The sequence below is a fragment of the Melopsittacus undulatus genome, chromosome 3, assembly GCF_012275295.1.
Source record: "Melopsittacus undulatus isolate bMelUnd1 chromosome 3, bMelUnd1.mat.Z, whole genome shotgun sequence".
NCBI lineage: Eukaryota > Metazoa > Chordata > Aves > Psittaciformes > Psittaculidae > Melopsittacus > Melopsittacus undulatus.
The window spans coordinates 113,419,893-113,432,153 of NC_047529.1; positions in this window are offsets into that span (position 1 = coordinate 113,419,893).

Below are 12,261 nucleotides of genomic sequence, written 5' to 3' on the forward strand. Positions count from 1 at the left end.
GCTTTAAATACAGTGATGTTCAATGGAGTCTCTCTCTTTACCTCTATAGCTTTCAGGGGCCCAGAGAGAGACTTATGCACATACTTGTCTTTATGCATGGGTTTGTATCTCTGGTGCCAAATCTTCAGCTGATATAAACTGTCATAGCTCTGTTGACTTAAATAGGGCCTGTGATTTACACAAGTTGAGGATCTGACTCACAGACCTCAGTATGACTGTTCACATATTTAAAGGTAATAGAGCTTGCAGGCTCGGAGCTGGTTCGCTTGGAATTTTGTCCTAGTGAGAGCTTACTAGTTTAGTCTAATACTAGGGAAAAACATTGTTAAGACTGAGCTATTGTAATTTAAGCAGCTAATGTAATACAATTGAAACCATGTTAGAACCTCAGGTAATTTTTCATCTGAAACATTGTCATTTACAATAGGTGAGGTTCTGGAGATTTGATATTTCAGATCAGAAGCTGCTCTTATGCTAAATTGAAATCAGTCTTTAAATATAGAACTTGGTGCACTATAAGAACAGAAGATTGTGACTATAAATAGCTCTAAAATCATATTTGAATACTTGGTCTGATTATATTTTGTAATACTTTCAGAGAAACTTTGTGCAGAACATAAAAATACTGCCTTGTGTCATCTGACTCCTTTGATGCACCGCATTAAAATTCCCAAGTCTAAGGGCATATCACGGAGTCAGCTTTATTTCTCTTCTATTAATAGTTTAAAAATAGGTTACTGTTCTTGTAAGGATGGGCTAAGCCAGAACAACTGATTTTAAAGGAATTACCAATATAAAAGTATTGGTGGTTTTGGTTTGGTTTTTTTTTTCTATTGCTTGCTTACAGTGACACCATTCCTTATCTATAATAGATGGTTTTTTTGTCTGTTCTGGCATATGTATTCTATGCTGGCAGGTTTCTTTAGATTTGTTTATAGTGACCCCTGCTGCAAAAGATTAAGACTGACGTTTCTCTAAACCTTTAAAAAGGCATTTGCCCAATTATTTCAGAGTTCAGTTCAAAAGAGCCAACCAGTCATAAAATCGAGTATATAAAATCTGAAACTCTGTCATTTGGATAATTTTCAATAAAATTACTCTAATCATAGAAGGCTTTTTTCCTCTCTTACCTATGTAGGTTTTACTTTCTAATGCACTGCATTATAGTTACAAAGTGAAACAGCTTTTCATTTCCCAGATGGAATGCTCGTTCTATGTGTTAGTGTTCTTTGATAAGGGCTACACTTGACACCAATAAATCTTGGTCTGAACTGCCTCATGGTAATGTTTCTCAGGAAAGCACGTGCTTACATTTATCGCTATTCAGGATAGCAAAACAGTAAAAGAGCAGATTAAAGCACAGGACTAAGTTTAAACACAGATTACCCTCTGGTTTCAGAAGGACTTAAGTGTCAGCCTATTCCAGTATTGCCCTGAATAGAATGCTTTCCCAAGCTCGTGCTTGGAAATTCTTCAGCACAAGATATGTGTATGTGCTCTTTCACAAGCAAAAGACCCACCTGTGCTCTACAATAGCCAAAAGCTGTGTAGCTGTAGCTAGTGCAGCACTTAACCTGAACTAATTGGCCCTGCTAACAAGGACTGCATGAGCTGCTGCTTTATGCTGCTGCGGCTGTTGTAGCAGTCTGCAGGCTGGACAAAATAAGCATATAGTTGCTCACAAAAGGCAATCCAGGCACAACCATAGTAAAATCATCTATATATTAGTATAAATGTTATCATACTATTATATATGCCTGATATGGCTTTTTAGAGCTGTGTTTAAAGAGTATTATTTAGGCTGCAAAGCCAAGCAGAAAACCACAATTAGAGCTCCTTGTGTAATCTTTATACTGCCCTTTGTGCAAATATTTACTGGTAAATGGAGGCTTCCCATGGAAAATTGAAACTAGCATAGAGAAATAAACACAAGGAGGCAGAATTAAAATCTGAAGAGCAACCTGCGTTGTCCTTTCCCCCCAGCTGAGTCCTTCATGTTGCAGTCTCAGCAGCATTCTCCTATGGCTGAGTGCAATTTCCTATGTCTGATAGAAAATAAAAGCTAAATTGAGCACAGTTGTCCCATATCCTGTATTACCAGTGGGGACTGAATCCTCTATCTTTTCCACAGTAGCCACAGTTCAATATACAACCAGTCAAATTTGTCATTTTATTGTAGGGTGATGGGTTATGAATCCTAACAGTGGTCAGTGGCAAGAAATTCAGCATACCTGCATGTCTTTCTCTTTCTGGGAGCTGGAAAACTTGTGCTACCTCAAATGTAAGAAGGGGAGGGGAGCCAGGGGGTCTTTCTCTCTCCCCCTTCAGGACTGGAAGAAATCCAGTCCATCACAGTGTTCCCCCGAATTTGCCATTGTAGGCAGATGCTGGATTACTTCTGGTATGAGAGTGCAACCTGGTTCTTGGCCACATTGCAGGAACATGCTGAGGTTGGATGGTCTGTACTCAGCCTTCATAAACAATGTAATCCATACTCCTGTTTCCTACCGGAGTGCTTTGGCAGCTTGTGAGTTAGCTTCTCCTGCAGCCATTACTGCTGCTTACGTGATGGGCTGAGCTGAACCATAATATATTTATGTGGCTTTTTTATCATTTTGGCAGACTGACAAACGTTTCCTTAGGAGGTCAACTGGGAGAAGAGAATCAGTGATTTTTAACAGTCCGTTTCTCAACAAAAGGTTACAACATGTAGTGACATAAAGATATATGTATACAGAGGAGGCCAGAAAGACCCTGCCATTGCCCTTAGCTTGTCAGATACCAAAAGGCCCACTCCAGAATTAAGCTAACTGCATGAATCTAAGCTAATGAGCACTCCTGAGAGGCAGGGTATGTTAGTTTGGGCATGGTGCCACATTAAGGTGACTCTACATCTTCCAGACGGAAGCTAGCTTATGTCTGGGCAGCTCAGAGCGTGAGCAGAGCTTGCTTTTATCTATCTGCACCTGTCTGCGTGGCCTTGCAGAAATAAAATCAGTAATTTCCCAATTAATTAGCAAAGGCCTTTTGCAAACAATGCAGACATAAGAGCATCTGCCAAAAAAAGCACCCTGCTTCAAAACCTCCTCAATTTGTTTTTGTCTACAGGGCCTAGAAGAACGTGTCTGTCTTGCCAATATACTCTCAAAGTGCTTTTGTAATACCCATCTGGTTTTGTTTTCTTGTGTTTCTTCCTGCCTTATATTTATATTGAAAGGTCTTAAGGAAGAGACCATCTCACTGGCTGTGTTTGTACAAAAATACAGTGTGATGGCATCCTCATCTGTGCCTCTGACTCCTAAACACTGTTGTGTGCCCAGCAGTGACATGGGTGGTTTGTATTAAGTAACCATTTGATCTGGGACTGATAGAAATGTCAATTAGTAGAAGCAGAGATCTGTCAGGAAATAGTTTTCACTGTATTCATGTTTTTACTTGTCAGCTGGACAAAGCACTGATATTTTTATTTTGTGTGGTAGTAGGAGCTTCTAATGGAAGCTCCATGTCACTGTTACTATTGCCACTACTACAAGCTTATCGCTTAGGTCATATAGTTAGACCTTACCTTTAGCCTGTGCACTGCCTACCCAGAATACTGATGTGACCTCCACCATTGCAGACTTTAAATGCCCCACAGTCTTTACAGCATCTCTCATGATGCCTTCTCAGAATAAGGGTACTCTATGCTCAGATCCCAAGTTGCACTTTGAAGAAGACACTGTAACCAGCTTTCTTACTCCAACACCTACTGGATCTACTGGCCATTGCTGTGTAATTGCTCTGTGTGCATTTAAAGCAGCACATTGTGTGAGGATGGTGCAGGGTGCGTGGTCCATATGATGTGTAGTCCCTGTGCACATATATCATGAAATATCTGTTGTCAGAGTGTGTTTGAGTTGCTTCTGAGTTGCTCCAGAAAGCACAGGTATTTATCCTCACAGCCTTTTTGTTTCCCTGTTATGAAGGATGACAGCAAAGACAAATTATGTGCCTTCAGCAAAGGTAGAGAACCATATCCCGCATCTTCAAAATCCATTGGTATTCCAGTGGATCTGTTAACTGTACAGCTGGAAAGAAGATAGTGTGACTCTTCTCCCTATTGATCCAGTAACTGTTCTGCAGTATTACTCCTGAAGCTCCATTACATGCTAATATGTCCAGTCTGTATACCTCAGGGAATGGAAAAGGAACTAAATCTTGGAAGGAAGATAAGGAATACTAAAGGATGTTTAGTCTCAAGTGTAGGCTATTGTTCCTGAGTTACTGCATGCATTTCTTTCAGAAGAGAATGTCTCTTTAGAATCAGAAGCAAATTGTGGTTTAGAGATGGCCAGAGGACAGCTCTGCTTCTGTTGAGATCAGTTCTGATTTTTGTAAATAAGTATGCTCAAGATTATAGTAAACTGTTTTCTAGGCTGCAGGTTTTTTGGGGAAAAGTCACATTTGGGAGAATCAGAATTAAAGTGGTCATCCATTGAATTAGCAAACCCCATTATTCCTCTACTGTTATCCATATAAAAGCATTTATCCTCTTTATTTTACCCTATTTGCTTGTCAGTTCTTTGCATGTGGGACTAGGATGCCTCAGAGGCAAATCAGAGTCTCCAGTTTCCTCTGCTGGCTCTGCAGAAGCACCTGGGTCAGGACCTTCAATAGCCACGAGGCCGCGTGTCTTGTTACAGAGGGACTAAATCCATCACTTCTGAAAACAGGAGATGATGCTGGCAAGTGAAGGGGCCTTGAAACGTGTTCCATTATTCCTGTCTGTTCGAATAGCAGCTTAAGTGCTTACAAATTGATCAGATGCTTTCAGCAAGCTATGAAAAGGGCTTTGGTCTAGGGAACATTAATCTGAATCTCAGACTCAATTTCCTCCTCTGCTACAGCTGTCCTGTGTGACCTTCAATGAGGGACTCTTTCTGTTCCTCGGTTTCTTATTGTGAAAATGGGCTACTAATAACATTTCCTAAAATGACATGTGAGAATAAACAGTGACTATCATACACTCAGGTATTAGCACATAAAGGGGCTGCATAAGAACCTTAGATTTTACAGGAAAACTCCTGCCAGAAAGATTTTGACCAGTTCCAGTCAGTGCCTGGACAGTAGCAATCTGATGTTTGCCATATTCCCTGTCTGTCTGTTACTAGCATGACAGTTCATACAGGCATACTTAAAACAAGTATTTTGAGTTAATTCTAACCAAATAATTCTAAGTAATCCATGGATAATTTTGAAACAAGAAAGTTTGTATGTAGTCAAAATATAGTCATATTATTAGATATCCTGTACAATTTATCATTTAGAGAACTTCTTTATTTCTCAGTCATCATTTCCTCTCTTTTCCAATCTTTGAAAGCAAGCTGGTGCTTTAAAACCCAGAAGAGGGTTTTTATGTGTGTGGCCAAATCCACACAACTGTAAAGATGAAAATAAGAGTCCCATAAGGCCTTTATCACCTGACTGAAATTCCACTGTCTTCAGCAGAGCTGCAGCTGGAGATGGATTAACCTGATCCTACATGAGAGCGGAGAAAGATGCCTCTCTTGGCTACAGGGAGAGATGTGTTTTCCCTTTAGATCCAGCCCTTCTGGAAGTGATGCTGCCACCAACAACTACTGCTAGAATATCCTGCTAGACTGTGGCATGGCCTTCACCGGGTGAGGTCAGAGCTTGATTTTTGGTTGTAGTTGTAATGTGTGTCAGTACTTTTGCTAGCATGGCAGCCTGCAGTTTGGTTAAGAACACTTTGAAAATGTCTCTGCTACCAATCCTAGTAACCACTATTTTAAATAACTACTGTCAGTCTTGCAGACTCAGTTGCAATATCTTTTCAGTTTGAAGTGTGCACAGTCTTCTGTAACCAGGCCAACATTTTAAAAGTAACATAAACATATGTAGTTCCTCATCTTTGCTAAATTTAAAGCAGTGTTGTTAGGTTTAAGAAACAGTGATCCAGCAACGTTGGCTTTAATAGTACTAGCAGGCCTATAAAATGGCCAGTTTGGTTGCTTCTCTTTGTCTTGGTTATCCTGCAGCATCGCAGGTAATTCATTCTCTCACAAGAAGTTCCAAAAATTCCAGTGAATGGAGAATGTTGACACATAAAACTTGGTTGCTATTTCTGTAAGATAACTATTACAGTAACTAACTATATATAGCCAGAAGTAATTGCTTCTGTAAATAAAATACCAGTGAACACATTACAAGATTAAAGAGAAACTCTGAGCTTCCATCACAGCTATTTGCCGACTCCCACCCATATACACACAATGACTTTGCAGTCATGGCTCTGCAATACCAGAAGACTTAATTTAGGATGTGCGTGGCATATTACGCTTCCTCACATTCCTAAATGTTCTTCCATTAGCTGCTTAGTTCTCATTTTAGCTGTCCGCTTCACCTTTCATTGGTGAAGAACAGTACAGTCATTTCACCCAATATACTACAGTGCAATTATTTGTTAATCTTACTTTATAGTTAGGATTTATAAAGGTATGGTAAAGACTTTAGGTGACCACGGGGATTTGGATGTATTTTTAGAAAATATTATTTTGAAACTCCCACTCTTAAAAAAAATAATTCTTTAAAATGACAGTTATAGGTAGAAAAAGCATGATAAATTACTGGAAGCTCAGATCAAAAGTGATGCACCTTGATAAATGTGTGATCAGTCTTTGAAAGGGAAAGTGATATTAAATAGCTTGAATACATGCTGATAGAGGAAGAGACGCTGGTTAAGTACCTTTGAAGGTAAGTTTACAGTGATTTCTAGCATTTTCTAGTGAAGGAGAAGAGTTATTCTCTATGAACTGTGGGGGTTTTGCTTACTACTGCTGATAAGACTAGAAAGTTTGTTCATCCTTTATACCTCTTACTGGGAGGGAGTTGGAGGGCAGAACTGTAAGGGTTTGAAAGTCCCTTTTTCTTCTTTCCTAGTCCCTCATTATTTAGACAGAGCTGGTTTTGCATCTGGACTTTTCAGAAAGAAGTCTATTCCCACAAAAGACCTTTTGCTTATTGAGTCCTTGTTGTTTCTATTAATATTGTCATAAGAACTGGGAGCTGCTGTGATGGAGCAGGATCCTACCAAGCTGTAGGCAGAAGAAGAGCAGACCAGTATTGTGTGTATTTGTGGGTGTCACGGTAGAGTTTGGAGTCTGATGCCCAGTGGGCAGATGGACAGGTGTCTCCAGGGAACTGCTAGACATGGGGGCAGCATAGAAAAACCACTTCTGTTCTTGAATTAAAACATAAGAAAGGAGTTTTGCCTGCTTCTAAGAATCAGTGATCAGAGAAGGTGTTGACATCTTATTAGGAAAGAGCCATTGTAGACGGAGTGGGGATGGGCTGCGTAGGAACCTGAAAGTGAAAATCAACAGCATGAGTTTATGCTAACAAGAATAAATGAGAGCAACCAGTATGTTGTTTTAGGCAAAAACCTACACAAATCCTTACAACATCCCAAATGAACAGGAGTGGTGCAGGAATACATCTGTCATAACCAAAAAAGCAGGCTGCTGCTCCTTTGTGTCTTTGACAGACTGTGATTGAAGATTTCACTGCTGAAAAAATCAGCAAGACAAACTCTAAAGATAATTCAGAGTAGAAGATGATGCCTATGTTATTAGACCTGACAGTAGTGTGACAAGAAAGCAGGTAACAAGGAAGATTCACTATGGGAAACAGAACTGTATTAACGTGGTTGTTTTGTCTCTTTCTCTTTGAATACTTTTTGCAGCAACTCACCATCAGCTCTCCCCCAAAATGCAGATATTTGTGTTCTCATTTCGCCATCAAACAAAATGGCATCAAGGAACAGCCCATGTTTTAGCAGTGTTGCTCCTGTAACAACAGTAATAAATGCTGTTGATGGGCAATAGCCTGTTGTCACAACAGTATCCCAGTTGTAAATGCACACAATAGCAGAGAGTACTCCCATCACTCTCCCTTTATGTGCCTAGATAGATCTCTTCTGCCAGTTTGAGAAATGCCTCTTCCTAAAGTGCCTTTGTGAGAAAAAGTGAACTGGAGGTTGTAGGAGGAACACAGAGATGCGGGTCTGTTTGGCCCATTAAAAGAGGTACTGAGTGAGTTTCCTGTAGAGTTTGGAAGGAGCCTCCATAAAATTAAATCAAATTTGGTTTGCCCTCCCAAGAGAGCTTTGTGAAGCTGTCTTGTAAAGCAGAAGGGTATGAGCAGGTATGTTGAACAGCTGTTTGAAGGGCAAATCGAGGAAACATTCCTATCAGGGACAATTCCAGAACATGTTTAATCATGCAGTGTAAATCAATTCTGTATTTCTCATCTGCTAAGGATGGACCGTTTGTGCCTTTCCATTGCAGTAATTGCACTCTTGCAGTGCAGTAACTTGCTGCTGCTTAGTCTCCCTTGTTTTCAGCTGAAGCTCCCTGAACTCTCTCATGTCAAATGGAGAACAGAAAACTGTACGTGCACATGTTGTTTTTTATCCTGAAGCACTTTGCTGAAGTTACAGATGTCTTTTTAAACTGAACATGTGCTTCACTACACAGCTTCATGGCTATGGTACAACTACAGGTTGTCTCCTGAGGTAAATAAGCATTCCGTGGCTTAGCTAGAAGAAAATCCATATAAAGGGTATTTCAGACAGCTTGCAATAAATAAATTGTCATCCACTCCATGCAATCTACTAATAATCAAGAAAGAGAAGAAAACCATCCATATTTTATATTCCACATGCTGATACACTGACCTTATGGGAAAAGGTGAGTGTCAACGTGTCACAGCTTGCTGACTTCAAATGCCTTTCTGAACACTGTCTCTCATCAGTAGACTTGTATTCCCAAAGTAAAGAGTATTAAGTTTCAGCGAAAGACTTGAACTGTCCCATTAATAACCTAATGGGTGAAGTAGGATTCAGTGGGTTTTACTGAAACAATCCCAGACCTGAAATATTTGAACTCACTCATTTCTGCTTGTCTTTTTTCTTGATATTCACGTGGATCCAATCATTGGATAAATTTCTGAATCAGCAGAAGACATCTGAACTCTTTCCAAACTAGAGATCGTTAAAATTGGGTATTTGAATCCATTATATCTCAGTACAGTGCCATAGCTTCTAATAGGTTTTAAGTACAATGGGAGCTTTGCTTCATTATCTTGCCATCATCACTGGACACCAGAATTTTAATATTTAGATATCTTAGTGCATTTGAAATTGTTAGTTTGTGTCGTTTTAGAGTAAGAAGAAAAAAAATCCTGGACAAAGTTTTCTTGAGGAAAAACACCTCATTTAAAACTTATAACTTTGAAACACTTACCCTATTTTTTTTTCCAGACTTGGCATTTCTTAGATCACAACAAAATAACCCATGCCAAAACAAACTAGGTGATGTTTCAGTCCTCTGCTTCTGTATTCAGGCATAAAATACGCTACTGAAACATCTGGAAAAGGTTATGTTGTTAATCCACCCATAATATAGAAATGTTTGGAATGATACTCAAATTGTATGTAAAAAGATTAGGCAAAACTAGGAAAGCTTCTGTCCAAAATAAGCATTTTGTAAAATTATGAATGTATCAGCACAGACTTGGAAAAATGTGTTAGAATCATAGATTAAATTCTACATTGATTATATGGGGTAATAGCTGTTTCGGTGATAATAAATACTTGCTGATTATAAAACCAGTTTTTAACCTGATTGCTATCCACTCTTTGCTTCCTCTCTTCCTTATGACTCCTTAGTGCAGATCACAGCTTTCTGTGTTTTGGAGCAAGTGTAAGCTACTTCCATATGTCAGAGGAAGAGTTACATAAAGCAACTGCTCCTTTTATTTACAAATATAAGTTTATCCTAATAAATAAAGTGCCTGCATTTCTCCCCAGGCTAAATCTAGTGTAAAAATTCAAATACAAACTGGAGCATAAGCCAGAAACCTCATGAGTTTGAAAGGGATATAAAGATATGTTAAGGACAGTATAAATAAACAGATGAAAACAAATAAATGGGAGAAAACAAAACTGAATCAATGATGTACTACATGATGTGGATAAATACATACTTTGAATTATTTTATAAAGAATGAAGTGATGTGGGCACTGTGGTACCTTCAAGAACAGTCAAATCAAAGACAGAAGTATTAGTATTTTGTCTATGCTACTATTTAAAGCATCACATATAGACCTCTAGAGGCAGTAAATTTCTTTGACTTTTCCTAAGGATGGGTGAAGGACACTGGATTCCCCAGACTCAGAATGTTAATACCATGGATACTGACATTCTCCCAAAGTACTCCTTCAGTTATGTTAGTATTAGGAATGGGAAGTTAGTATTAGGAATTACGAATAGCACTTCAGAAAAATGCCATGCCCTTATAATTCTGACATACATTTTCATCAATTTGTGTTGACAGTTATGGTCAAAAATAAACCCACAACTGTTTTTCTTGTTGTTTGGGGTTTTTTTTCAAAGAAACACTGTAATCAAATTTAAATGTTTTTATTAACATTCAGTCTACCTGGGAAAACTAATTCATATAACTTCTCTTAACTTGGATTTGTTAAGACTTGGCAGCCCTACCTTTGATTTCTTTGGATCAGTTACCTATTTGACTTTATGAGAGCAGCATTAGGGCAAGTATACTGCTATTAGTTCATTTAAATTCAGATAACAAGAAGTAACTGACATAATTGTCATAGAGTAGGTGAAGGCAGACAACTCTCACACATTTCTTTTGGGGTGTCTGCATTACTTAGAAAACAACAACCAAACAAACCTTTTTTCATATGGAAACTTTAAATTCCATGATGGATTACTTTCATTTGAGAGCTAGATGGGTTTCAGACACTGAACCTTTGTAGTCTATGGTATTCCTTTTTTCTTTTTGCCTCAAACTCCTTGATGTGTCCAAAAGCAGAAATATTTATGGGAGGAGAGCAAACGGATGTCTTTCAGAAGTTATCTGCTATATGTAGATAAATACAGATTTATTTGTGAATGTGGTAAAGCCACATTAAAATTAAAAAAGAAAAAAAACCCACAAAACAAAACCTTGTTGTTCTCTTTGATTTTCATGAGGAAGAAAACCTGTTTTCTAGGTAAATCAAATATAGTTTTTCTTTGCCGTTATAGAATAACTATCATATCCTAAAATGGAAGTCAAGATGGTGCTTTAAGGGTAGACATGTGAAAGCTTTATAGATTGCTATGTTTAGAGAGGTATAATTACTAATTACTCAGATGTGTAGTGCTTTGCTTGGGCTAAGAAGTTCCCTATTACCTGTGTGTAACGGGAGTGGATCATGCCCTGTCTCGCTGCAAGCATTCTGCTTTGCAGGACTGCATCTTGCTTTCTGCCCTTCTTGTGCTGTGTTAGAAGAAACAGGGATTGCACTGAAGGAAGAAATTCCTTGCATTACTTGAGAACTTCTACAAGCTGGTACAGAAAAGACTAAGAAAAAAGGATGAAGCTTTTAGTGGGACAGATAGTGGGGTGGGTAGCTTTTCAGCATGTAAATGGAGAAGAAGAATGGAGTACAACAAACTTAGAACCACACTCACAAACATAAAAAGGAGAAAGAAAAGTAAAATAACCTGTGGAGAAGTAATTATGACCTGCTCATTCTTTGTATCTTCATTCTGTTTGTGAACTCTGGAGTCTTGAGTCATGGTAGTTTAGTGGTCAACTATTTTCTATTCTGTGTTGCCAGTACAGGCCCATTAGGCATCAGTACGTGGGAAAAGATGTCTCTGTCTGTCTAAACCTCAGCAAATACTGTAAATCATTACATCACTTCTTTATTCTGCCTTGATTTCTCAATTTTAAAAAGTTTGGGTTCTTGGATACTACAGTGGGAAAAGGCTGCAGTAAAGCTGAAGACTGTGGGAATCATGAGATACAGGTTTTATTAATGAATGTTAATGACTTCATATGTCATTTTAAGCAGGTGATTAGACCTAAATTCTCAACATTGTCCACTTGAGATATCTCTAGTCATATATTTTACAATTAAAGCACTCAAAATTCAGAGGCACTTCCAAAATGTAATGCTTTAATCATTCTCTTTCTCACTCCTCTGCTCTGTAAGGTGGTGATGATACCTACTTTTGAAAAGCCTTTTCTTTTCACATTGAATTGATACTACTGAACAGATGCATAATTTAAAATCATCCAAAAAGTCAGCAGAAGCTGGTCATTATAGTTACACCTTGGGTACACTTATTACTCTGCTGCAACTTATCTGCTCTGAAATGAGTTTGCCTTGGAATGTCACACGTA